The sequence below is a fragment of the Protopterus annectens genome, chromosome 7.part1, assembly GCF_019279795.1.
Source record: "Protopterus annectens isolate FY-2018-M chromosome 7.part1, PAN1.0, whole genome shotgun sequence".
NCBI classification, from domain to species: Eukaryota; Metazoa; Chordata; order Ceratodontiformes; family Protopteridae; genus Protopterus; species Protopterus annectens.
The window spans coordinates 182,264,893-182,289,840 of record NC_056740.1 but is presented as its reverse complement, the minus strand read 5'-3'; the positions used below and the strand labels follow the sequence as shown (position 1 = coordinate 182,289,840).

The 24,948-nt window shown below is 37.2% G+C and overlaps 1 protein-coding gene across 2 annotated transcripts in view; it reads right to left on the bottom strand.

The window, feature by feature from the left end:
* PLXND1 (plexin D1) overlaps positions 1–24,948 on the bottom strand; it is an 817,829-nt gene that overhangs the window by 587,259 nt on the left and 205,622 nt on the right. The gene's annotated exons all lie outside the window — the stretch shown is intronic.

Below are 24,948 nucleotides of genomic sequence, written 5' to 3'. Positions count from 1 at the left end.
AGAAGATTCAAATTACAAGAGTAAAAAGTAACACATTAATAAAAAAGAGCTGGTTGTTGTCACACTACCATTATGTTCAACATGCTTTGCAATTGCCTCTTACTGTGCAAAATAAGAAATGTACAGTAAACATGTCCTGGTGTTTGTTGAACTTGGAACAGATTTTTTTTAAACCTTTTCCAAAACCAGTAATCTAGACTGCAACATTTCAGCATCAGTCTCCCTTTTCAGGCACAGTGAACCAACAGTACTATTAGCCATTACTTTAAACACAGTGCCTGTTATAGAAAGTCCCTAAGGCAAGATTGTAAAATTTGTAATCACAGCTGCAGATAAATGGAGTTAGAAAATGCAGCATAAATTGTCTCAATAAAACATGATTATGACACAGTTTTTACCACTCAGTCCCTAATGACACTTCTGGAAGCCAAGTTGATATTGTTAGCATGATGTACTGGTAGTCTGTTTTGTTACTTAAATGTTAGTGAAATTATATTAGCCAAGGAACATCAGCTATGCAATCAGCCTTAAATATAGTGAAATAAAGTAGAAATACAAATGTAAAGAAGTTTTTAACTTTTTAGATATTTTTTTTTAAAATGTGTTTCTTTTATATATTTGCATCTCAGTAATGTGGAAAAAATAAATAATTTACTGTGACCTTTCATTACGTTTTTAATCATGAGGGTTATACTATAGAACAGCAGATTAAGCAAATGGATCAACTGGTATTTAAATATAGAATGCTTCAAATGGATAATTATTTCCTGGGGCAGAAGCATATAATGGAAGCATATACCAAAAGGATTGAGGGTGTGGAAATATCCACATGGGGTTGAGAAGAATTCCCCTTTTCACATGGAGCTTTTAGATTGTTAACCCAGATAGTTTTAAAGCAGAATGTGTGGCCAAGTTAAAGAGTAAGGTTACACAGCTGGCTACTATTATTACTGAAGATTTGTTTTTTCACAACATTAAGAGAGTTACAATAAAGTTTTTTTCAGTACTGAGGCAAGATTACCAGCTATCAAAAGCTACATGAGTAACTACAGGGAAACCTCCCCAATTCCTGACCATAAGGCTCATGAAGCTCCAGAATCCTCTTTAGAGGAACTGCAGTTGAGGTGATCCAAGAGACTGACGAACAAGTGGAGGGTGAATTTAGACCATGTAGCAGTGCACAAATCGAGAAGAAAGGGGAACAATACGAGATGGTGAGGGAACCAACAGCATTGGCAGGACTACTTGAATTGAATGCTGATGAATATGGAATCACTTATGAAGGTATTGTGTCTGTTGCAACATATTTAAATTTCAATATATTTAATTTTACGAAAGTCACTATAGGCTTGGATCAGCACAATTTGTTCGTAAAGGGTTTTCGTTTATCCCTTTGTGTAGAGCAGATATTGCACAAACATTAATTGATTTAAAACTTTTTGTGAGAAAACTGAATTTGCATTTACATCTGGATAATGACCAGAGCATCGTCCCTTCTACAACGGTATTGAAATGCAAGAGTGTGTTCAACCACACCACATATCCTTTGTTAAATGCATTTCAAGGGATACGCAAGCAAGATATAAGGCATTTATTAGCAAACAAAATGGACAGAATGTATCATAATTTAACTCCAAATGAAGCACTGATCTTAAAGGGGTTTGCAGCTAATAAAAATATCAGATGCATGAAACCCAATAAAGGCAGGGGAATGGTGCTCATGGACATGGTTGACTATATAGGCAAGATGTCGTATATGTTAGAGGACACTAACACTTACCAGATTGCTTCTATAAATGAGATTAAAACAGCCTATAAATCCATTTATCTACATTTTGAAGAATTGTTGTTGTATAGCATTATTACTGCTGAATTGGCTGATTTGTTTAAAGCAGAACATGCTATTCTACCCAAGATATTTGGAATACCCCAAATCCACTCTGATTTTAATAACACCCATTTTGTCCAATAGTTTCTGCAAGGGGCTCTGTTACCAAACTGATTGCTAAATACATAGATGTTAAGTTAAAAAAATATTTTTGTTTTGCACACAGATCATGTTTAAAAGGATTCATGGCACTTTATTGATAAACTGAGGGGTTTGCATGTGGATGACAATATATTGTCACATTAGATATTAAGAGCTTATGTTCAGTTATCCCACATGTACAGGTTATTACCTGGTTCAACAATGTTGTCATACAATATGAGGCACTTTCAGCTGAAGAGGTTCAGATGGTAACAGACATCATGGAAATTATTTTGGACAACAATTTGAATTTTTTGTAGGATAGTACTATAAACAGCTGGAAGGAGTTGCTATGGGGGCTGTTTGTGTCCCCACATTTGCTACTATTGTACTTTACCAGTGGGAAAAAGAGCAGGTTTTCAGGATGGACCTGTACAAATATTGTCAAGTATATCTCCATTGTTTATACAGGGGTTGGAGGAATCCACCTTTTTTAAGATTTATGTCTACATATAACATCAGTAATATACATTACTTGAATGTACCAATCACAAAGAGTGGGCAAGGTAGGCTAGGCATGATGATATACTGGAAACCTACAAAGTTACCCTGAAGAAAAGATAGATGAAAAGATGGAATTGGTCAGACAGCAAAGGGATGACAGGTATGGACCCATATTGAGTTATGGTCTTCATCAAATGGAGAGAAGGCAGGGCAGAATTTAGGTGAGTTGAATGGGGGTAATAAAACAACATGTTTGATATATTAAATGTAACTTTTGCAACAACTGTTTGGAGTTAGTCTAACAAATCTTGGCTCTGCCTTTTGCTCTGGGTTTTAAGTTCACTGGTGACCGTTAGTGAACAGAGTGTGCTTTTTTCTGATTACAGATTATTTTCAACATGCTGAAGATTGCTTATTTATTTATTTAAGTTTGATGGCCGGGAAGTCCACTGGGCCATAAAGAGACAGGTTTCAGTGGAGGCCCAGGGAGAAATGCTCCAAATATTGCAAGTTACATATTACATGTTACAAAAGAATAACAAGGTTTTGTACAGAACAATTAAAACATTTAAAGAAATATAATACATTATGTAATAAGCTTTTAGTGAGTTAACGTTTAAACAGAAGGCTATTAGCCCTTTTGGAGGTTGGGTAAACTGCACATTTGCAGAAAAAGACATTTATGTCAAATAAGCTCTTTGTAAGTAAACAAACAAGTAGTTACGAGGCCATTGCAGGTTAGATGGACCATATTGCATGGAAAGAGTACAAGAAAATTGGATTATGGAAAGTACAGTACATTAGATAGCAGAGAGAAAATCAGTCCCTGGTAGGGCGAGACTGTTTTAGGTTGAGATGAAGCAATAGAATTGGTAAATGGTAATGATTTCAGTGCAGGGTAGAAAGAGATGGGGTGGAGAGGGGTTTATGTTGGAGCGTGACATGGGCATTCCCATTTGGCTGATAGATGAGAGAATAGCTGAGATTTGAAATTGGTATGGTTTGGAAGGTTGCGAAAGTGGGGGGGGGGGTTCCATGGTGTGGCTAAGGAGTAGGACAGTAGTATGTGGCCAGGAGATCATGCTGGTTTGTGTACCTGAAGGAGATTTTAGTTTGTGGATCTGCATTGGCGGTTGGGTATATAGGGTTTTAAAGATGTAGTGAGAGATAGCAGTATGTGGCTTTAAAGATGAGCTTGTGGGCAATGGTGAGTTGTAGTTAACTGAGGTAGTTGGGGAGTTCAAATCAATTGAGGGTGAGGAGGGAGTGGCAGTGGTGGGATGAGTTTTTTGAATTGGTTGCAAATTTGCAGATCTTATGGTAGCAGGATTTAAGTTTGGATCGTAAGCCGAGGTGGAGATTTGTGAAGAGAGGGGGACCATACATCAGGGAGGGGAGCAGGAAGGTGGATGCCAGGGTTTGACGGGTAGAGGGGCTGAGGAAGCGGTTGTGTCTGTAGAGCAGACCTATCTTTTGGTGGGTTTTTTTGATTGCAGAATGGATGTGGGTATCAAATTTTAGTTCATCATCAATGATGATGCCGAGAAGCTTGGTGCTGGGAACAATTTCAAGGGGGGTGTTGTTCTGGCTCTGTACAGTGAACGAGGTTTTGTCATTAATAGAGTTTTTGGTAGGTGAAAATATAATTAGTTTGGTTTTACTTGCATTTAGAGCTAAGTGGCTGGACTGCATCCAGGTTTTGGTTGTGGAGAAGGCTAATTGGATTTTTGCAAAGTGCTCAGAGGGTGATAAGTCTGAGCAGATGATAGTTGAGTCATCTGCATGCTGGATGACAGATGACTCTGGGATGGAGTAGTGAAAGTTGTTAATAAACAGGTTAAAAAGTAGAGGGCCAAGAACTGAACCTTGAGGGACATCTGTGGGTATAGGGAGGAAGGGGGAGGTTGACGTTTTCCATTGGAGAGCTTGTTGGCAGTTGGACAGGTAGCTGGAAAACCAGGCCATGGTGAAGGGAGAGAGATGTAGGGTGGAAAGTTGGGATATGAGTAGGGTGTGGGAGATGGTGTCAAAGGCTTTTGACAAATAGCATACATACAAATTTGCCTGAGTCTTGTTCAATCTTGATGGTTTCCAGAAAGGAAAGAAGAGCAGTCATGGTGGAGTGGCCAGGGCAGAAGCTGTGTTGGGTAGGGCAGAGGAGATTGTTTTGGGTTAGGTGTGTCACTAGTTGTACTTGCATGGTTTTCTCTAGAATTTTAGAAAGAGGGGAAAGGATGGCAATAGGCCTGAAGTTGGTGGTGTCAGTATTCTTGCCACCTTTGTGTAGAGGGATGAGGTAGGCATGGCACCATATGGAAGGGGTTTATGATTCTTGTATGGATCTGTTTATAAGAATAGAGATGGGCTAGGCGATGCTGTCTGCAGACAGTTTGGCAGAAGGTAAGTGGAAGATTGTCAGGTGCATTGCGACAGGGTTTGAGTTTGAGGCAGAGTCTTTTTATAGTGCTTGTGGTGATGGGAGTAAGGCAGAAGGCTGTAGAGGGAGGTAGGTGATTGAGGCGGAGGTTGTGGTGGGAGGGGCTGGGGTTGGAGGAGGGGGGTGGGAAGGAGGTGGATAGTTTGGCTTTGTAGTTTATGAAATGATGAGAGATAGATAATTTTAATTTATGCTTGTTACACAACTGCATACTTAGATATAACACAGAAACTCACTTGTCAATAATACAGCAATTAAATCATATAAATTTAGTAATATTACATTAAAATAAGTATTTTATATAATACACAGCATTCTGAATACAGACAGTAAGCATTATATATGTGTATGTATGTGTGTGTGTCTATATATATATATATATATATATATATATATATATATATATATATATGGGTCTACTTTCTTTCATTTTCTTTCAGCGATTTGGTCAAGGTGAATTGAAATTCAGTAAAATGAGCTTTCAATGAAACAAAGTAGACTGATACATATATATATATGTGTGTGTGTGTGTGTGTGTGTGTGTGTGTGTGTGTGTGTGTGTGTGTGTGTGTGTGTGTGTGTGTGTGTGTGTATGTGTGTGTATGTATTGATTTCTGGGATATATAAATGAGGTTTTTCGCCAGTTTGGAATGATTGTTTTGTGTGGTTATGCTTTTTTTTCTCTCATGGCAGTGGAACATGATTTATTTCCATCATTAATTTATTGTACAATACTTAATTTTAATAGTTCGTTGTACTGGGCATATCCGTTTCTTTTGAGAGTTCATGCTTTTCTTTTCCAGCTCATTATTGTGTACTTTGAGTTCTCTGACAGTTTTTAAAAAAACAGATGGGCTGGATTTATGAATGCCTACACACAGTGTACACAATCTGTATTCAAGAAATCCGACCACGTTTTTGTCCTTTCTATTCACACAGAAAGATTATACTAAGTCTACACTTTGTGGTAACCTTTATGCATCCTCCTCAATATTTAAGGCTACAAGAAAATCAGTAGGAAAACCAAAATTAGGAGGAAGAAGGTGGACATTATGACTGTTGTCTATTTATTTAGAACGGGTGGCTGTGGTGGTGCAGCGGTTAGCATTGTTGCCTCACAGCAAGAGGTTCTCTGGTTTGATTTTCAGCTGGGGTGCCTTCTGTGCCGAGTCTGCTCGGGGTGCTCCAGTTTCCTCCCACATTGCAAAGGCATGCAGTAAGTGGGATGGACACTAACTGACCGTAGGTGAGAGTGTGTGTGCAGGTCAGGGGCTTGAATGAGCTACCAGGACAGGGATAGCTACCCAACGGTGTAAACATTGGCTTGAGATGATTGTCACTGCTGAAGTGACACCCAACCCCATGTGCAAAATGGGAAAAGGGGTTGAGGATGGATGGTGTACACTTACTGTAGGCATTCATGAATCTGGCCTACAATGTAGTATTTACTGATATTTCACTGTATTATTTATTTATGAATGCCACTTTTTACAGGTTAATACTTTCTTTTATTTTTTTTTGTCTCATTCCACAGATGACATTCAAGCTTACTTGTCATTCCCTCAGTTGACTCCTTTATTCCCTGGAGATAAGGGTTCATTACTCCTTATGGTGAAGGTTGAGTGTGGAGAATGGAGTGTCATGAGAAATGGGGACGTGATCTCTTTAAGAATCTAGTCACTCTCATTTCCCATGCCACCCTGTGCTAAGGGATGGCATGCAGAGATCATGTATATATATATATATATATATATATATATATATATATATATATATATATATATATATATATATATATATATATATATATATATATATATAAAATGGATGTGCTTCTTGTGCAAGAGGTGTCCTGTCAATGGCTCTACTACATTGAAGGCAAAGAGCTCCATCAGGGATTATACATGAAGTTGGGATTCTGGGCATGCACTCGCCAACCACCTCCCACAGAGTAAAATCAACAGGCTCTATCACTTCATCTTCCCCATCTTGTCCACAGTCAGCTTTTCCAGTCACTGTGCCTCTAATGGACACAGGCAACCTGAAAATCATTCATCTCCCATGCCCCTGCTTGTAAATGTTTCACCTCTCAAGCCCCTGCTTACACTTATCAAGGGTACCAGAACTTGTCAGGGTTAAAAAGGCCCTTGTGGTATTTAGCCTACTACACACCTATGAACCTATGAACTAGTTAAGTATGCATCACATTTAGGAGTTTAAACCTGTAGGAGCTGTTTTTATGTCCTTTTTCTTATTTTTCATTTCCATGCTTTTTGAAAATCAGCATGATTTATTTTTATTTGACCTGTGCTTCCCCCCTATTTTTATGACAATTTGTTCTTCATTCTTTTAATTTAATTGATTTAATATGAGGTATTTTGGTTGCATTTTCCCTTTTGTTTGGTTCCTTCAGTCTTGTTTTTAAGTTTTAATTTATTTTTGTCCATTTGGGTCTCTCTCAGTTCTTTCTTGTTATTTGTGTATTTTTCTTTTCATTTTATTTGGGGGCGAGGGGACGTTGGTCATTTGATCAGAACTCTGAGGTTTGCAATTGTGAGTCATTGAAAATTATTTTATATTGAATGTTGTAATCATTTAGCCCATTTTGATTCTTTTATTTTGAATTCCTTTTCATTGTTGCTTGCTTTATACTGTGGAGGGGGTTTGCAGATTTGTAGAGTGTTATGTTAGGGTGCTGTGTATAGCTGTTTTCATTGCTGTGCAAATTTTGACAATAATTATACATGAATTCATGCTTTCTGCACATCTGCTATTTATGCTTTTTAACTCCAAGTCTACTGTACCTTGAGTTTGTGTTATACACTGAGATATTTCAGCCTTTGAATTATTTTGTGTTTATGGGTTTATACTTCTAGTATTGGTAATTTGCGACACACAAATCTGGTTCCTGAAATTTCAGCTGGAAACCATTGTTTGATATTCTTTTTTATCTGAAGTTTTCATCTTTTTTTTTTTTTTTTTTTTTTTACATTTATAAGTTACTTTTGTTTTTATTTTGATAAACTTTTATTTCTTTAGTTATTTTCCAATTTTGTACTACGTATATATGTTAATGTTTTGTTTCTCAGTTCTTTTCCTAACAAATGTAGCAAACAGCTGCTGCATTTTTTTTGGTTCCTCAACTTACAGTTTAGGTTCACCGAGGACCTGGTGCTCAACAGAAAGTGAAAAGCATCAGATTAGAGAACTGACCTTTTATGGCACTTCAGTTTTAATTTGAGGGGCATAGAGTGGGAAGAAAGGACTATTCCTTTTGATCCTTAGTGAAGAGTGATACATTTATTTATTTTTATTTATTTATTTTACATTTGTTGACCTGGATAGTCCGACTGGATGCATGTCCATTTTCAGCGGAGGCCCGGGGAGAAAAGCTCTAAGGGTAAGCAGATACAGCATTACATAATACCAGCATTACATATTACAAACAGATTATTTACAGAGATTACATAAGTAAGCAAGTTAAACAAGTTCCACAGGTTAAAGTTAGTCCTGAGCACAAGTCAGGATTAAATTAAATTACACAGTAAACTGGTTAACAGATTTTTACACATTCGAGTTAGCCAGGCTTGATGGCTAACATCTAGGAATAGAAAACCTATTTTTCTTTTTTTTTTTTTGCTTCTCACCTTAAAGTTGCCAGATCACGGAGCAGCATGGGATGCAAGATGAGCCAGCTACCATATTGGAGCTATTGAAGTTGGCTAAGCATCCACTGACTGCCCTTCCACATCTGCTATCTTTTCTTTGAATTGTGCAGCAGCAGCAGTTTTTCACTTTCATCAGCTGCTAAAACTACCTGCTGTAGCTCTTATTGTGATGTTCACACAAGGAGATGAAAGAGTGCTGCCTTTCCTTTTCTTGAACACTCTGGGCTGTAGTGATCTGCTTAGGATGTGTTTCCTTTGCTTTATCTACCTCCTTGAAAAGCTGCTATCTGCAAACATGCACAATATGTCCATACTTATCATTCATGCCTGTTTTGCTCTGTAGTGTCCACCACCTAGAAATGTACCTTTATGAATTGCTGCTTATAATTTGTCAGATTTATGAGCCTATGTTGACTAAATTAGAGCAGGAGTTCAAAAATTGTACTTCTACTGTGACACACTGCATTGTTTGTGGCCTTTGCTGATGTACATAGCAGATAAAGCACACACACACACACACACACACACACACACACACACACACACACACACACACACACACACACACACACACGCGCGCACTCTGAAATGCAAGCCAAATGTACTGCTTTAATGCCTGGTTTAGAAATACTATTTAAGATAAAAAAAAAAACAATTCCTTCTCCTCATCACAAATGAGAGTGTAGGGGACCTATGCTGAACTGAGAAGGAATAATGCTTGTCAGTGCCAGTTATAAGAGTCTGTATGCAAACATAGAGGTTTGAGAAAAGTGAGGAGGTTACAAAAAGTAATGAAAATGTGAAATGTCAAAACAAAAATTAATTAAGCCAAGAAGAAGGTGGGGAGCAGAAAGCTGACAGGAAAAATACCAGTATGACCAAAATCTGATCATTGCATCTGAGTGAGAGAATGCAGGGGACTGAACAGTATTGTGCACACACATGTTTAACTATCATTACATTATTTCCTTAAAGATACTAAATTCACAATTGGATAATTAATTAATTAGTTAAAATGTGTTTTAAAAGTTCCTTTCCAAAGGAAAAGGATCACTTACTTAAAAGCTCTCTCTACCACGCTAATTGTATGAACACATATGTTGTTTGCATAATGGAAAAGGAACTTTTTTTTAATGATCATAATGTTGAAACCAACATAGTACTTCACAAAAATAAGCTTAATTGCAAATACATCTGTCCCTTTCTTAACATGACGTGAGGGTCACATCAACAACTTCCCATCAGCGTAGCAGGTGGTGTGCATGGGCACACAGGAAACCCTGCACCTTATATTTCCTAACTGGATACTATGGCCTTTAGCATCTCCTCACAGTGTTCCACATACCTTTACACAGCTGACATTGTCTCTCCTCTGATAAGGTTGTTCCTGAGCTCATATATCCTGGTTTGTACCTCTCAGCAGTGCTGTGACAGGTGTAGACTGCTGCTCTAGAACCATACAGTCTACACTGTGCCAAACCATAATGTTGCTTTGTGCCCTAAGGAATTCTATCACAAATAAGTGGTAGGCACTCCAGAAATGTGGTGCCAAATTTGGAGAGAACTGCCTCTTTACTGCAGTGAATCCTTTCCATTTATGGTTAATACAGTCCATAATGTGTGGATGGAAGCCTGCCAGAGGCTGCTGAAGATGGTTGTGATTTCTGCTGTAGGGAACTCGCTAAGGGCCACGGGCTGTTTTCACTTCAATGCAATGGTTCTTTCCATCGTATAGCTGGGTGATGCCAGAATATCTGATGCAAACAAAAGTTGCAAACATGATGGCTGGAATGGAGAAAGCGTTTTTCTTTCTTTCTTTTTTTATACACTAACAGTTGCTGCCCCCTTATGGTTATACAAGGTCACAAAAGTATCAGGTTCTCCAAATCCTCTACCACAATAAGGGGGCTAATTGTCTTCAAGCCAGCTTATGTTCTGATAGAGATGGTTCTGCAGTGGTCATGAAACTGAACGCAGCAAAGCATCCAACACTGAAGAGAAAGTACATGCCTTTTTCAAATTATGAAAATAAATTATTAGTTGTTCAATGTCTGTATAAATTCTGGGCTGATCAAATCCTTCTTCTTGTCTTCAGGATGCAGAAGCTGTTCAGATAGCTGGTCATATTCCTAGTGTGCCATATGAGACAATTCAGCAATGGGGAAAAGCATCATATTCACTTTGCCCCCACAAAATGTGCACATGTATAAGCTGGCTTGATGGCAAACAGCCCTCTTATTGTGGTGGAGCACTTGGGGAACCTGATGCCTGTGTGATCTGTGCTGGAGACCAAGAATCTTGTAGATAATCTCAGGGTAAAACAGAGCATTGCAGTGATATCCTAATGTCATTATGCTAGTCAGTCCAGCTCCTACACTATGAATCATGACCAGCCACCACAAATATGATGGTGCTCAGATCCACTCAACTATAGAAGCTGGAGAGCTTGAGGCGGTACAGAGGTCAGATGGGGAAAGTGAAAAAAAACAAGGATATCGATTACTATTGGCAGCACACTTACCATCATTCAGATGTATGAGTGATCACTCATGTATCCATCAGATATGTGAATTATCACTGTTAATCTAACCGGTTCTCCATGGTATTAGCAGGAACACAGTTAAATATTCTTCAGTTGTGGTAACTCTTTGCAGGAACAGACCCCCAGACAATAGAACAGGGTCTGGAAATAAGTCCCTCACAGTTGGGACAGTGTCTGTCTTTGGCTGCATGCCTATCTTCTTGGTCATTATTGCAAGCTGTGCCAGTGCCTTTCATGGTGGCAGATTGTCCACCACCTTGCTGTCTACCCCAGATTGTGTATCCCTTGGATGGAACATTGCTGCAGGACTTGCTAATCTATTGTATATTCCTGAGACTGTTGTTACTATTGGCTGGGGTGCTCTGTTGTATGACTATATCTGCCTAACTGTATCAGTTCCTCATCCACGGATACTGTCTGCGTGATCACGCCTTTACTGGAACTTCCAGTGGTCTTGTATCTGCAGCCTCAAGACTTCTTTATGGTGCTTGCTTTTTCTTGGTAATAGATGTTACCAGGTGTTTTTGTCCTGACTTAGGGTAGATGTATGGAGAGATAAAGCCCCTTTTGTGCCAGCCTTCCCCTAAGCACTGATTAAGGAAACAGCAGGCAGTATTGGGGATGCCCCCCCTTGGGATCAAATGCATCCGTGTTGCTTTAATTTCAGCCTTTCATTTTGCTGTGTGTAAGGTGTCCCCTTGAAATGCTCTATTCGTAATGTTTCTGTTGTTTCATGTTTGCAGCTAGTATTTCTTGGGGACTTGACTTTGGATCCCCTGTTATCTGTGTTAATATGCATTCATGGGTGATTCCATGTGTAGTATTTTGTTCATGTGCTTCTTAGTAAAATGTGGCCAAACTGACAGTTTCTGGCAGGAAGATTTATTCTAATGTATGTGGCTATTTGTGGAATGTTTTCTTTTGTAGCTACTTTTTGAGTGTTTACCCATAGCCCCATCATTTTTATTCAGATCATTTACAACTGTTATTGACCTAAGGATCACAGCAGACCTGCCAACAATATTCTGAATACTTACCTTCTGACAGAGATGATTGAACAGTGCTCTTGAAATAGAAAGCAGCTACGCATCCAACACTGAAGAGAGAGTACCTGCCTCTTTCAAACTATGAAAATAAATTGCTATTTGTTCAGCCTGTTAAAATATGTAATTTAACAGACTTGCAACAGTAAGCTTCAGTTTTATATACATTTAGGACTTTCCATCTGAAAGTTATCACATGCTTTCAGCACTATTTTCATTCTGTTTGGTGGTCTGGAGGCTGTATACAGCTTTCTGACATGCTGTTTTTTAACAATCTACACAGAACCTGTTTATCTTCACATTCCAGGAAATTATCCGGTTTCTAAATGCTTCTTCTTTTCCCAAGGGAGAAAAGCACTTTCTTACTGCTCTCTCTTTTTTATACACAGCAAGATTTTTTTTTCGTTTTTTTTCCAGAATGTGTAACACTTCTAAACTACCTCAGGTTAGCACCCTGATTCTAAAGTGAGGAGGTCACCAGTTTTAAAAGGATATTGCTTCCGTTGTGGGTGCCTAAGAAGAAAAAAAACTGCAGCACTCAGTCTACTAACTTAGGCTTTATACATTTTCCTTTAGTTACCACATCATCTGTTCTGCAAAAAAAAAAAAAATGTCATGAATTCATGCAACATAATCTCTTCACCATCAGCACAGGAGGTAATTTTGCAAAATGAAATTAAACCTTCCTTCTGTACCAGAAAAATACATGAGTGCCATATTAATTAATAGCTATAAAGAAGACATGTCATGTCTTGGGGTAATTTTTTTTTAGAAACGTCAAAAAATTAAACGAGTGTGATCGCCATCTTAAATAAAGACACGGCTTCAATAGTTTCATTGTTGTCAGCCTAGTTTTTATTTTTTCAATACATCCTGGCCTACCTGAAGAATAACCATGACATCTCACTCACGTCAACACGACAATCGTAGCCAGCAAGGTAACAGTGAAAGCAAAAAAAAATATAGCAACCATAACTATAACCATTCTGGGCTTTATTCGCTGAAAGACTTTCAGACAAGTTGGCTTTTCATGTGATGAAACATTCTTGTATGTTTGCATGTCCTAAAAAACTGTGCTTATATCATTTACTGTAATGCAAACTCCAGGCCCTGCATCCAGACAGCTTGATCATCTTATTAAGCAATAAGTAAAAAAACTGACTTGAGCCACAATTTACCCACACGTGTGGTATGTTAAAGCTAGTCACAACTTTTTTTAAACAAACCACAAGGAACTGCAAGTAGACCACAGTATTGCTTAAACTGAAAAAAACACGTGTGATTCCAAAAATGAATTCATATAACAGTAGAAAAATAAGTGGTGATAAAGTGTTTTTTCTTCCTGAACACATTTGAGGTTTATTAAGCACAACTAAATTAAATCACGTAAAATACATACACTCTGTTAATAAAGGAGTAGCACACAATTGGCAGTATGTTAACTCATTGTTTGTTGCAAGAAATAATCACATTTATGTAATGTTTTAATAACAGGGTAACAATATTTCTGTGACCTAATTTTTAGCACACAAACCAAAAGTATACACACCAGAATTAAAGATACAGGAGGATGTAACCAGCTTGACATTGTTTCCCACAATTAGAGCAGCAGACCTTAATGATAATACTTTCACACTAAACACTTAGATAATATTATATTTAAAGCTGATGGAGATATTAGAATCAGCATGAGTCAAATTTGTGATGGAGTCCTATCTAAATTGGACCAGGTAGGCAAACTTATTTACAAGCAAAGTTAGGTAAATGATTCACAAACTAACGCAACAATTCGAATAACAATCAGACTTTGATTTGTTAATGAAGGTCTAAAAGTACGTTTGTTTTCTCTTCCAATTTTTTTTTGTTTTCTCTTCCAATTGTGTTTCTTATTCTAGTTAGTACCAGAATTTAGGCTAGGGAATAGAAATTTCTCTTACAAGCATTGTATTTGATATGAACAACACAGTAGCTAAATTCATCACAAATGTGAGACTACTGTTTTTATCAGCATCTATTATGGAAAGGTTGGGCCTGTTCAGCAGAGTGGTTCATGCAATGAGGTACAGATATTTCCTATGTACAGGCCGCCAGAGAGGTGAACAGTATATAGTCAGAGCAATGATGCAAGTGAAAGGGATTTTACTGATGGTTGTTCAGTGGGGAAAAGAATAAGTCTTGATCATAGGATGGCTATCCAGGGAAGGATGCCTGAGCAAGCAAGGAATGGTTCTGCTTCCCTCAGAAGGAGGGAGGCAGTGTAGTCAGTGCCGGAGTGACAGTAAAGAGACCAGGAGAGCAGTGTGTGGCGACGGGGATGGGGGACTACAAACTGACTTATTAGAGGCAGAGCATTGTCAGTATCTGTAGGTAAAATCTCCTGCATACACTTTGTCATTGTCTACAGGTACATTCCTAATAGGTTAAAAAGATATGTAGAATTGGTTAAGTCAAGAAGAAGGAAAAGCTCCATCTACTGAATGTCCTCAGTGCATTATTTATTCCAGTTTGCAATACAGCTATACTCTGTTAAAAGGGAACAGCCATGGTTGAGGGTGGGGCTAACACTATCTGTAAAATGGAAGGTCAAGAAAGCATTTTGGGGCAGTAATATCATCTCTTAGGAATGCCATGATTAGTAAACATAATGCATTACATGATATAATGGGTAGCATCACTTGTCTGCATTTTAATTCAGATAAGTTAAAGTTAATGAAGAGCAATGTGATACAGCAGTGTCACTCCCATCACTAACTGTAAGCAGTCTAGTACTGGTACTTTGATTATTATTAGAGAATGGGTGACCTGTACATCGCCTCTCTGATTGGAGAATGAACGTTCGTCAGCAGGGTGTTAATGGACAGGTAATGCCTGGTGAAAAACAAGTCTGCTGCTTCAAGGCAGCATATTACGCTGCAGTGAAGCTCAGACTGTAACGGAGCTAACAGTCACCATTAGTTTACACTTACTAAGCAGTGCTTTTGCAGTTTAGTGGTGTAAAATTAAAACAAACAAAAATATCTGTGCAAGTGTATGCATGAATGAAAGAGCGAGTGAGACTGACTGACATATTTTACACTTGCTAAGCAGTACTTTTGTTGTTTATCGAGTACAAAATTAAAATAAATGGAAAACATATATATAAAAGTGTGTGTGTGTGTGTGTGTGTGTGTGTGCGTGCATGCGTGCGTGCGTGCGTGTGTGTGTGTGTGTGTGTGTGTGTGTCTGTATGACTGTGCTTATGTTTCTGTCTGTGTGTGAGAGTGTATGGGTACTCAGTGCATGAAAGCAGAAGTGACTGTGATTTGCATGTGTGTGTGTGTGTGTGTGTGTGTGTGTGTGTGTGTGTGTGTGTGTGTGTGTGTGTGTGTGTGTGAGAGACAGAGAGAGAGAGAGAGAGATTGAATAGTGGATAGAGGTCTTTTACAATTAAGAAGTATACATACCTCTCATGCTCTTAGCTCAAGAAATCTGGACAAAGCCTAAAATAGTGTGGGACAAAGGCTCAATAGTAGGAATCAGATTTTAAATATTGCTCTTATAAAATTCGAAAGTTAATATAACAACAGGAATTATGTTAACATGCATCTTCTGAAGCAAATGAAAATCTGAAACTCAGATATAACTCATTATTTAGTAGCTTCAACCCCCGATGATTTGTCATCAAAACAGAAATTTTATGAGGAACACAGCAAAAAAATAAGGCAAAAAATCTGGACATTCTGTGAAAATCTAGACAACTGACAAGTATAGAGGTATGAAACTTCTAATTGCTGGCACTATTAATCAAGTGCAGTCATATGTGTTTTTAAGGGTCTATATCACTTAATTGAAGTGACACTTCAATGAATGACACTTTATCGGAAATGCTGTTTATCGAATTCTGCTCATGTGAGGGTCTGCTGCCCCCACACCCACGTTAATTATACTGCACTACATTGGGGAAAGGGCAAATTTCACGATCCTCACTGTACTCTCAGTATGAACAATTCCACAAATGGCATGTTTGATGTAAGTGCACTGAAAATGCTGTTTGCTGAATTGATTTTTCGCTGAACTGATAGGGACCTGTTTTTAAAGGTACTTCTGAACATGTGTGTGTGTGTCCGTGTGTGTGTATGCATGCATGTGCGCGTGTGCACTCATGAGACAGAGTGTCTAGACATTAAAAACTTACCAAATTTATATTCTGGAAGTAAATACTTCCTCCAACAGTCACATATATTACATCAAGTTTGAAGCATCAGGTGCAGGAACTATTTTATATCAAAGACATTAAAAAAAAAAAAAAAAAAAAAATATATATATATATATATATATATATATATATATATATATTAAAAAAAAAAAACAAGACAATTTGACCGCTAGTGCATTTACTAAGCTCCTGCAGCTTCATGCCTCAGAACACCCCATTGCAGGCATTATTTACACAATAACAGATACTCTGTCAGGCATTATTGCTTGCGTAACGTTCCGTAAGGGCCAATGGTCTACTTCAGTTAACATTAACAAACAGAAACAAACAAAAAACAATTATTTGCACATTATACAGATTCTTTTTTACTGCTCTTCAGTTATACCTTCTGTGAAGATAAAAAGAATGAATGCATTCACTCTACAAGAGTGCCCAAGGCCCTAGTCAACTGAGTTTGTTGTATTAACTAAATTTTATAACAATCCCCCCCCATTACAGAATGGTGAAACAAGATCATTTTACTGAATGAGAATAGAACTAAAGTACAAACTATTTGTAAGGAAACCAAGATGATTCCCTTCTGACATCTCCACATAGATGTGGAATAACACCAAAAAAAAAAAAGACACTTACAGAAACAATAAAAAAGTACTGCTGGAGATGGGTGTAAAAGCTTAGCTTCAGTCTGCGGCACATTGTGTGAGCAGAAAATTCAGTATAAAACTAACATCTTTACATTTCTGGAATCAAAAAAGGCTTTTAATTTAAAAATAATATGACTATGTAATCAGACTAACCAATCGGTTAGAACAAGATGATCCATTTCCTGCCTCTGCTTCCTGCTGCACGTAATTTCTCCTGGTGAGGCAGAGGCATACCTTATTATTCTTAGGCACAAACAAGTCTTAATGAGTACTATACTATCCATCACGGAACCCATCATTCTTAATAATAATTGCATTCTAATTACATGTACGTACATGTAGCCAGTGAAAATGGAGATTTTAAACTTCTGTTTCTGTGTATAATCTGCTCGACTCCAGTTTATCCTGCTTCTTCTTAGTGTAATGTCAACATGATAAGCAAACCACCTCTGTGCTTAATCTGAAACTAAAATTTCTGCCTTCATCTGCCCTTAGATGCTTATTATCTGCTTCCTTTGTATTTCTAGTAAATATGCTAACAGGCAATGCTTGCTAGTTTTAGTCACTGTAAAAAAAGTGCGACATGCCCTTATCTGATTTTCTTTGGTCTCTCTGTCTCACTCTTGCAGACACTTTTTTCTCCATGGCTTTATTTAATTCAGCAGAAACTTTTTTTTTTTTTTTCCCTTCTGAGAGCTGCACTGTCATTTGCTGGTAAATGCTGTTTGTCCATGCTAGGGTGCTGCATACTTTGTATTTAAATGACTGGCATCCAAAACTTGTTTTGCTTTTACTGGATGCAGACTTGCGCATCAGGATCAAACCAGTACAGAACTTTCTACAATGGCTATGTGTCACAACACACCTGTCATGAAAAAGACACAAGCTATCTTCGTAGTCTATTTCATTTATTTTTTATTGCACTATGTTAACTGAGTTAGTCTGAAAAGTACAGGCCCATTAACAGTGTAGACCTAGGCAGAACATCTCCAAATGAAATAAAAGTCAGTGTTCTTAAAGTACAACTGTAGAATAAACGACTAATAAATAAATAATAATTACTACAGTACATAATCACTATGAGGTTGGGAGTTAATAACAGATTTAGAGTACAAGTTACACCTGCCTGGCCACAGAAATTACAGAATGCAATTTATAGCAGACTGCACAACTGGAAAATACAAAATGCATTTGTGCTGTAGCACAGTTATATTTTCCCCCATGCCCAGTGTTTGGACATGTAAAATACGTTTGCCTGGTATAAGCAAGTTGCATCAAGATAATTATGTGCAGAAAGATGAGAACATTATAAAACAGAAGGCACACTTAATAGCTGACAATTGTGATCTGAACTTCTTAAAAACTGTAAGCATTACTCCAAAATGTATGAAGGCGGGGGGGGGGGGGGGGTAAATGTAAATGTTTGGTCAATGCTAGAGAAAAAATATTAATTAAACACTGCAGGTTGTTTTGGAACTCTCTTCTTTGTCAACATCAAGACAATCAGATACCACACAATTAGGGTCAATTTTACATGTCCAAAACTGTTATAATAACAACGAAGCAGCTAAGTATCACTAAAAAGTTAAAAAACATAAAATATTTATTGTAGAGGACAACACAGTAAGCACTTTCGCTAAAAAGCTTCTTCAGACTAACAAGCATTATTATTATATCCAAGTCCTTATATAAAAATTCAAAAACTCTGGGACCAATCATGGAAAAATACCACTTAAGGAATTAGAAATGTTTAAAGGTACACATATAAAGGTGCATATATAAACGCACTTGGTCTGCATAATGAATATAAAAACTAACTCATGTACAAGAAAATCATATAAAATCAGTCATGCAAACCTACATATAAAAACATACATAAAAATGTGAATTAAAAATAAATGTACAAAAAAGGGGAAAAAGATACGTATATATTCCTGCCTATATAAACTATTTTGGTATCCTACGCTTTTTAAGCAGAGGTTTGATTGTTGCCCTTTCATTCAAACCATGGCCTCTATCCGCCCTGAGTGTAATAATCCAATTATTTTCTCTGTACTCTGTATGGTTCCTGATATCTCCTTCTCTTATACTAGGAGAAATCATCCCAATGACTCTAAATGTGAAATGATGTTCATCCCCAAAATGAAATACATGTTTGGCTAAGGCATTATGGTCCGATTGCTTCCTAATATGGTAGACATGTTCTTGGATCCTATCCCTAAGGACCCTATTAGTTTTGCCAACATAAAAAGAGTGGCAAACCTGGCATTCTGCTAAATACACAAGATTTGAGGTTTTGCAGGTAGCTTCTATTTGAAAAATAAAACCCTTCTGCAAATCTGGATGATGGAATCTATCAGAACTATCAATGTAGGCACAAAAGTTACATGCTCCACATGGGCGGGTCAACCCTCTCTTACTATAATTGCTATGATTATTACCCTGTTTATGGCATAATAGCCTCTTCAGATTTTTTCTATTTTTATATGTAAATCTTGGTTGATCACCAACTATTTCACTGATGTCATTATCAACTTGAAGTATAGGCCAGTGCTTACCAAAAATGTCTACTAATTCTTTATTCTCCAAAGTGTAAAACAAGGGGACCTTAAGAAAAGGAGGTCTACCTATATCATTACTACAAATATCCTCCTTTTGTGGACTAAAGTATGGGGCAGCTGTACCTTTGTGTAAAATTTGAATATCTAGTAAGTTATCTGAAATCTCATTTGCAGTGTATCCTCTTGATAAGAGTCTATCTTTTAGGCCATCAAGTTCTTCAGAGAAGCAATTATTCAAGGCATTTAACCTGGATGCTCTAACACCTTGACCTCTAATCAAGTTTCTAAATATATATCCTGGATACATGCTTGATCTCATTAGAAGTGAGTTCCTATAACATGATTTACAAAACACTCCTGTGTTAACTAAACCATTCGCCAGCTTTTCAATATACAAACCCAGATATTCTATTCTTGTAAGAGACCAATTCATTGTAAATTTTAAACAGCTGATCATGTTATTAAGTACATTGTGGAACTTTAATAACTCATCCAGGCTTCCTCTCCATAGTAAAAAGAGGTCATCGACAAAGCGTCGATAAAACAATACATGTGTCTTGAACTCCTCTGTTTCACTAAGCACTGTTCCTTCCCAGTGTGCCAGGAACATATTCGCATAACTGTTCATGCATGGAGTACCCATGGCAATGCTATGCCATTCAATATATAATTCATCATTGAAGGCAAAAATATTATTTTCCAAAATCTGCTCCAAAAAATAGGTTAGAAGGTCTATTTGGGTAGGTGAAAAATCACTATATTGAATTAAATACTCATGAATATACTGTATACCCAAGTCATTTGGTATCACTATGAAGAGAGACTGTACATCAAGGGTGACAGAAAACACATCATTTAAATCAGTTACATCTTTGAGACAATCATATAGATCAATGAGAAATTGTTTCGAGTCCCTAAGGACAAAATTATTCAGATTAATGATAGGTCTGAGATGCTTCTCCACATAAACAGAAAGGGGCTCAGTGACCCAGCCTTCACCAGCCACAATGGGTCTCATTGGTGGATCAGATGGGTTTTTTTATGTATCTTTGGAAGCCCCTGTATTATCGGGATAAGTGGGTTGGGGACACATAAATAATAAAAAGTTTCTTTAGTAATCAAGCCTCCTTCATATACATCCTTTAAAGTATTCTGAACAGAATTCATAATCATGTGTACCTCTTTAACCGTGATTTTGGCATAAAACTTGTCATCGTTTAATAAATGTACCATGGAGCTAACATAATGAGAAGTATCCATGACTACAATCAAACCGCCTTTATCAGCAGGTTTGATTGTTATTAATTCATTATCCTGTAGCTGCTTCAATGCTATTTTCTCTTTATAGGTCAAATTATGCCTTCTCTTTACAACCCGATGGGTGTTAATGCCTGAGTTATCATAATATTTAAGAAATTCTTCTTCGGTAAGTTTCATGTAAGCATCTACTAGAGGATGGTTCACAGGAACGAAGCTACTCATACGCTTAAAAGGAAAAACTGAATGTAATTGCATTTGTTCTACTTGTTTGTCACTATCACCATACAGTAACCGAAGCATGATATTCCGACAAAACACCTTTAAATCTAGGATGGTGTCTGCCACCCTGCTTCTACAAGTAGGGATGAAATTTAAACCCTTTGACAAAACTTTCTCCTCATCAGAGGAGAGCCTGTATGCTGAAATATTCATAACTAATGATCTTCCACTTTCCCCCACATTTTCTTTAGTGTTTGGTTGGAATTGTACTCGCCTGAATGTTCGCGTTTCTGCCGCCCCCGGCTCATCGACTGAGTCCGTCTCCCTCCCTTGTCTACTCGGACAGGTAAGGGAAAAGAAATACCCTCACCTATGTTGGTAATGGAATTGGTAGATTCATGGGGGGGGGATGGTTGGCATATACAGAGAAAATAATTGGATTATTACACTCAGGGCGGATAGAGGCCATGGTCTGAACGAAAGGGCAACAATCAAACCTCTACTTAAAAAGCATAGGATACCAAAATAGTTTATATAGGCAGGAATATATACATATCTTTTTCCCCTTTTTTGTACATTTATTTTTTCTTCACATTTTTATGTATGTTTTTATATGTAGGTTTGCATGTCTGATTTTATATGATTTTCTTGTACATAAGTTAGTTTTTATATTCATTATGCAGACCAAGTGCGTTTATATATGCACCTTTATATGTGTACCTTTAAAAATTTCTAATTCCTTAAGTGGTATTTTTCCATGATTGGTCCCAGAGTTTTTGAATTTTTATAAAAGGACTTGGATTTAATAATAATGCTTGTTAGTCTGAAGAAGCTTTTTAGCGAAAGCGCTTACTGTGTTGTCCTCTACAATAAATATTTTATGTTTTTTAACTTTTTGGTGATACTTGGCTGCTTTGTTGTTATTATAACAGTTTTGGATATTATTTGCCTTTTGTACAACGGAGCACTCGTCTTGTGGGTGTGTTGTGGTTTCCTATTGACATTGTCAAGTTTACATGTGCACAATGCTTACAAATAAATAAATAACAATAATCTTCCATTTTTTACATCAGAGAGCAATGCACAGACTTGAGGATAAATGTTATACTTAAAATTGTCAGATAATCTTCTCTGGTGGGACACCACATACTACAAGGTATATTTTTGTAGCTTTAAAATGAAATGGGGAAGAGACAGAGGAAGGGGTAAGGATATGAACATGTTACACAGGGAAGAATGATTTAGTAGTGTGTGTGTGTGTTTGTGTGTGTGTGTGTGTGTGTGTGTGTGTGTGTGTGTGTGTGTGTGTGATGGTTGTAGACATGTGGTCACGCTATTTTCCTGATAATCTACCCCAGATTTGTATACAAATGAAAACTGCTGCAAGTCCACAAAACTAATAAACCCTAAGCACCCACTCAGGAGAGCTTAACATCCACCAAAACATAACTAGGACCTGCTAGTGAGGTAGCAATATATCCATGAAAATTTCTTTTTTATGGAATAGACTCTTCCTTTGGATATAGTGAGATAAGCTCACTGACCTTCTCAAAGCATACTGTGGATGAATGGATAAGCAATCGTTAATACGCCCCAGATCTAGCCCCTCAAGTCATCATTGAAAGGGGTTGAAATTAGGTATTACTCAGTAATGTCAATGGGTGTTTATGATTTGGCATATTGTGATTACACTACCAGTTGTCTTCTGAACCAACAGACTAGTATTAACCTGTGAACCTATAACTGATTAATTACAGTTGAGTGCCAGGTTACTTTGTGTGTGTATATATATATATATATATATATATATATATATATATATATATACAGTAGCAGATGTAACAAATAAGACACTTTCTTCAGTTTATGTGATTATTACTCAGATTGGAATGTAAAATCAAAGATTGATACCAACTTAAATTGAAAATAAGCACAGACTTGTTTAATGCATTTCTGGTTACCTTACAGTTAATTTCTGTGTTTTTCAATCCAGTTTTATAGTTTTTCAGTGGAACGCAACAGTCCTTATACTTTACAGTCTTGGTGCTGTGGTCAGGTTGAGCTGTCTAGTGGTCAACAAGTATATCCACAAATAGGTTCCTTGTACTCTTAGAGTAAATCTACAGGATTTCTAGCTACTCTTTTACTTCCAGATCTTTTTCTGGTCAGAGTGCACCAAAAGTATCCATTCTCGGCATTGAAATCCCTCTCCATTAAAACAAATCACTCTGATCTCTGTGGCTACAAGTCCTGCTTTAACAGCAGCTTTTTACGTGACTCATATTTGACTAGGATATCACATGATTTAATTTTGACATTATCTAAACAGTCTTTGTATGTTGTTTGCACTCTGCTCTCTTTCTAACTGTACATACTGCTAAATTGCTGAATTGTACTCGTATTATTTTACTCCATTACATTGTACTCTTCATGTGAATGTGTTAAAATGCATTGTTAACTTATATATATAATCTAATAACTGTCATTTGTTTTTTTGTTCACTGTACTGAAGATTTTCTCCCTGGGTCTCCGCTAAAAACGGGCTACTAGCCTAGATGGACACTACCCAGTTAACAAATGTACATAAAAAAATAACATTTCTGTAATGTATTGACTATGTACGTTGCCATCAGTTTCTTAATCAGCACACAGCAAATGTACACTACCCTGGATCTATTCTGAATGGGATTGGTTATGGGACCAGGATAGCCTGTTTGCATTTTTGTGGATATTTACAGGCCAAAGTTCACTTATACGACTTTGTGTTTTTATTTTCCTTGTACAACCACTGCAAGGTACATGGTTGCTAACCAAAGTGAAGCTGTATCCCAACGAATACTACTGCAAATAATTTATTGCCAATTTAATAGTAGAACATCTTGTGTCAGCCTTAGCTTGCTCCCTACCCAAGTAGCAGACTGGATATTCTTTACTTCTTATTTTCTGAGATAACAAAATCTCCTTTGGATGTACTGATATGCACAATAAAGGGCGCAGCAAAGTCAGAGACAACCAGGACTGTCTCACCTTAAATGGTTTTCAGTTGATTAAAAACCTCCTCTGCTTCTACAGTCTACCTTATCTAGGCAGGTGCTGTACATTTTGAAGGTCTGTCAGCAGACAGCCGATGGTAACAGAGTTTGAGATAAATTTCTAGTAGTAGCCTGCCAGTCCTAGAATGCTTTAACTTGTTTACTGTTTACTGGACAGGTTTTGACAGTTTTTATTTATTTATTTATTTTTTTTTTTCATTTTGAGATGTAATTACCCCTTCTTCCAGTTATATATCCAAAATGTCTGGCTTTTGTCATACACAAAGTGATATTGACCCAGACAATTGGATGGGAAACTGCAAATTCACCCCACGGGTGGCACGTATGGCCCTTATGGATAGGGGCAGTTGGTGCTGATCATAGTAATGCTCTGTAAATAATGACCATCTAACTATGGTCAGCTAGGGTACTCAGGGATTTTACATGGGTAGGGTTGTAAAGACCCTAGGGCCATTAGCCTAGTAACCTCCTTTGAACCTATGAACCTGTAAACTAAATAAAACTTTAGAGCTGGGATAGGTTCTGGCTATTCTTTGGCACTGAATAGGGTTAAATAGGTATCAGAAATAAAACAAAGATAAACTTTAAAAATGGAACTGTTCATCGTTTGCAAGAATGTGAATGAAAAAGGTTAGTTAGCTTGGTCATGATGTATACTACAAATATTCTGCACTGAATCTAAATGGTTCAGCAAAATGCTGTCAAATAAAATAAATCTGCATAGAAATGATATGAAGAAATTGATTATATGGTTGGAGCACTTGTTTTTGTTTTATATTTATAAAGTTGTCCAGATTTGACTTTTTATAGACTGCAAGAGCTTTTTTAATCTGTTAATGAACAAGTCCTATGC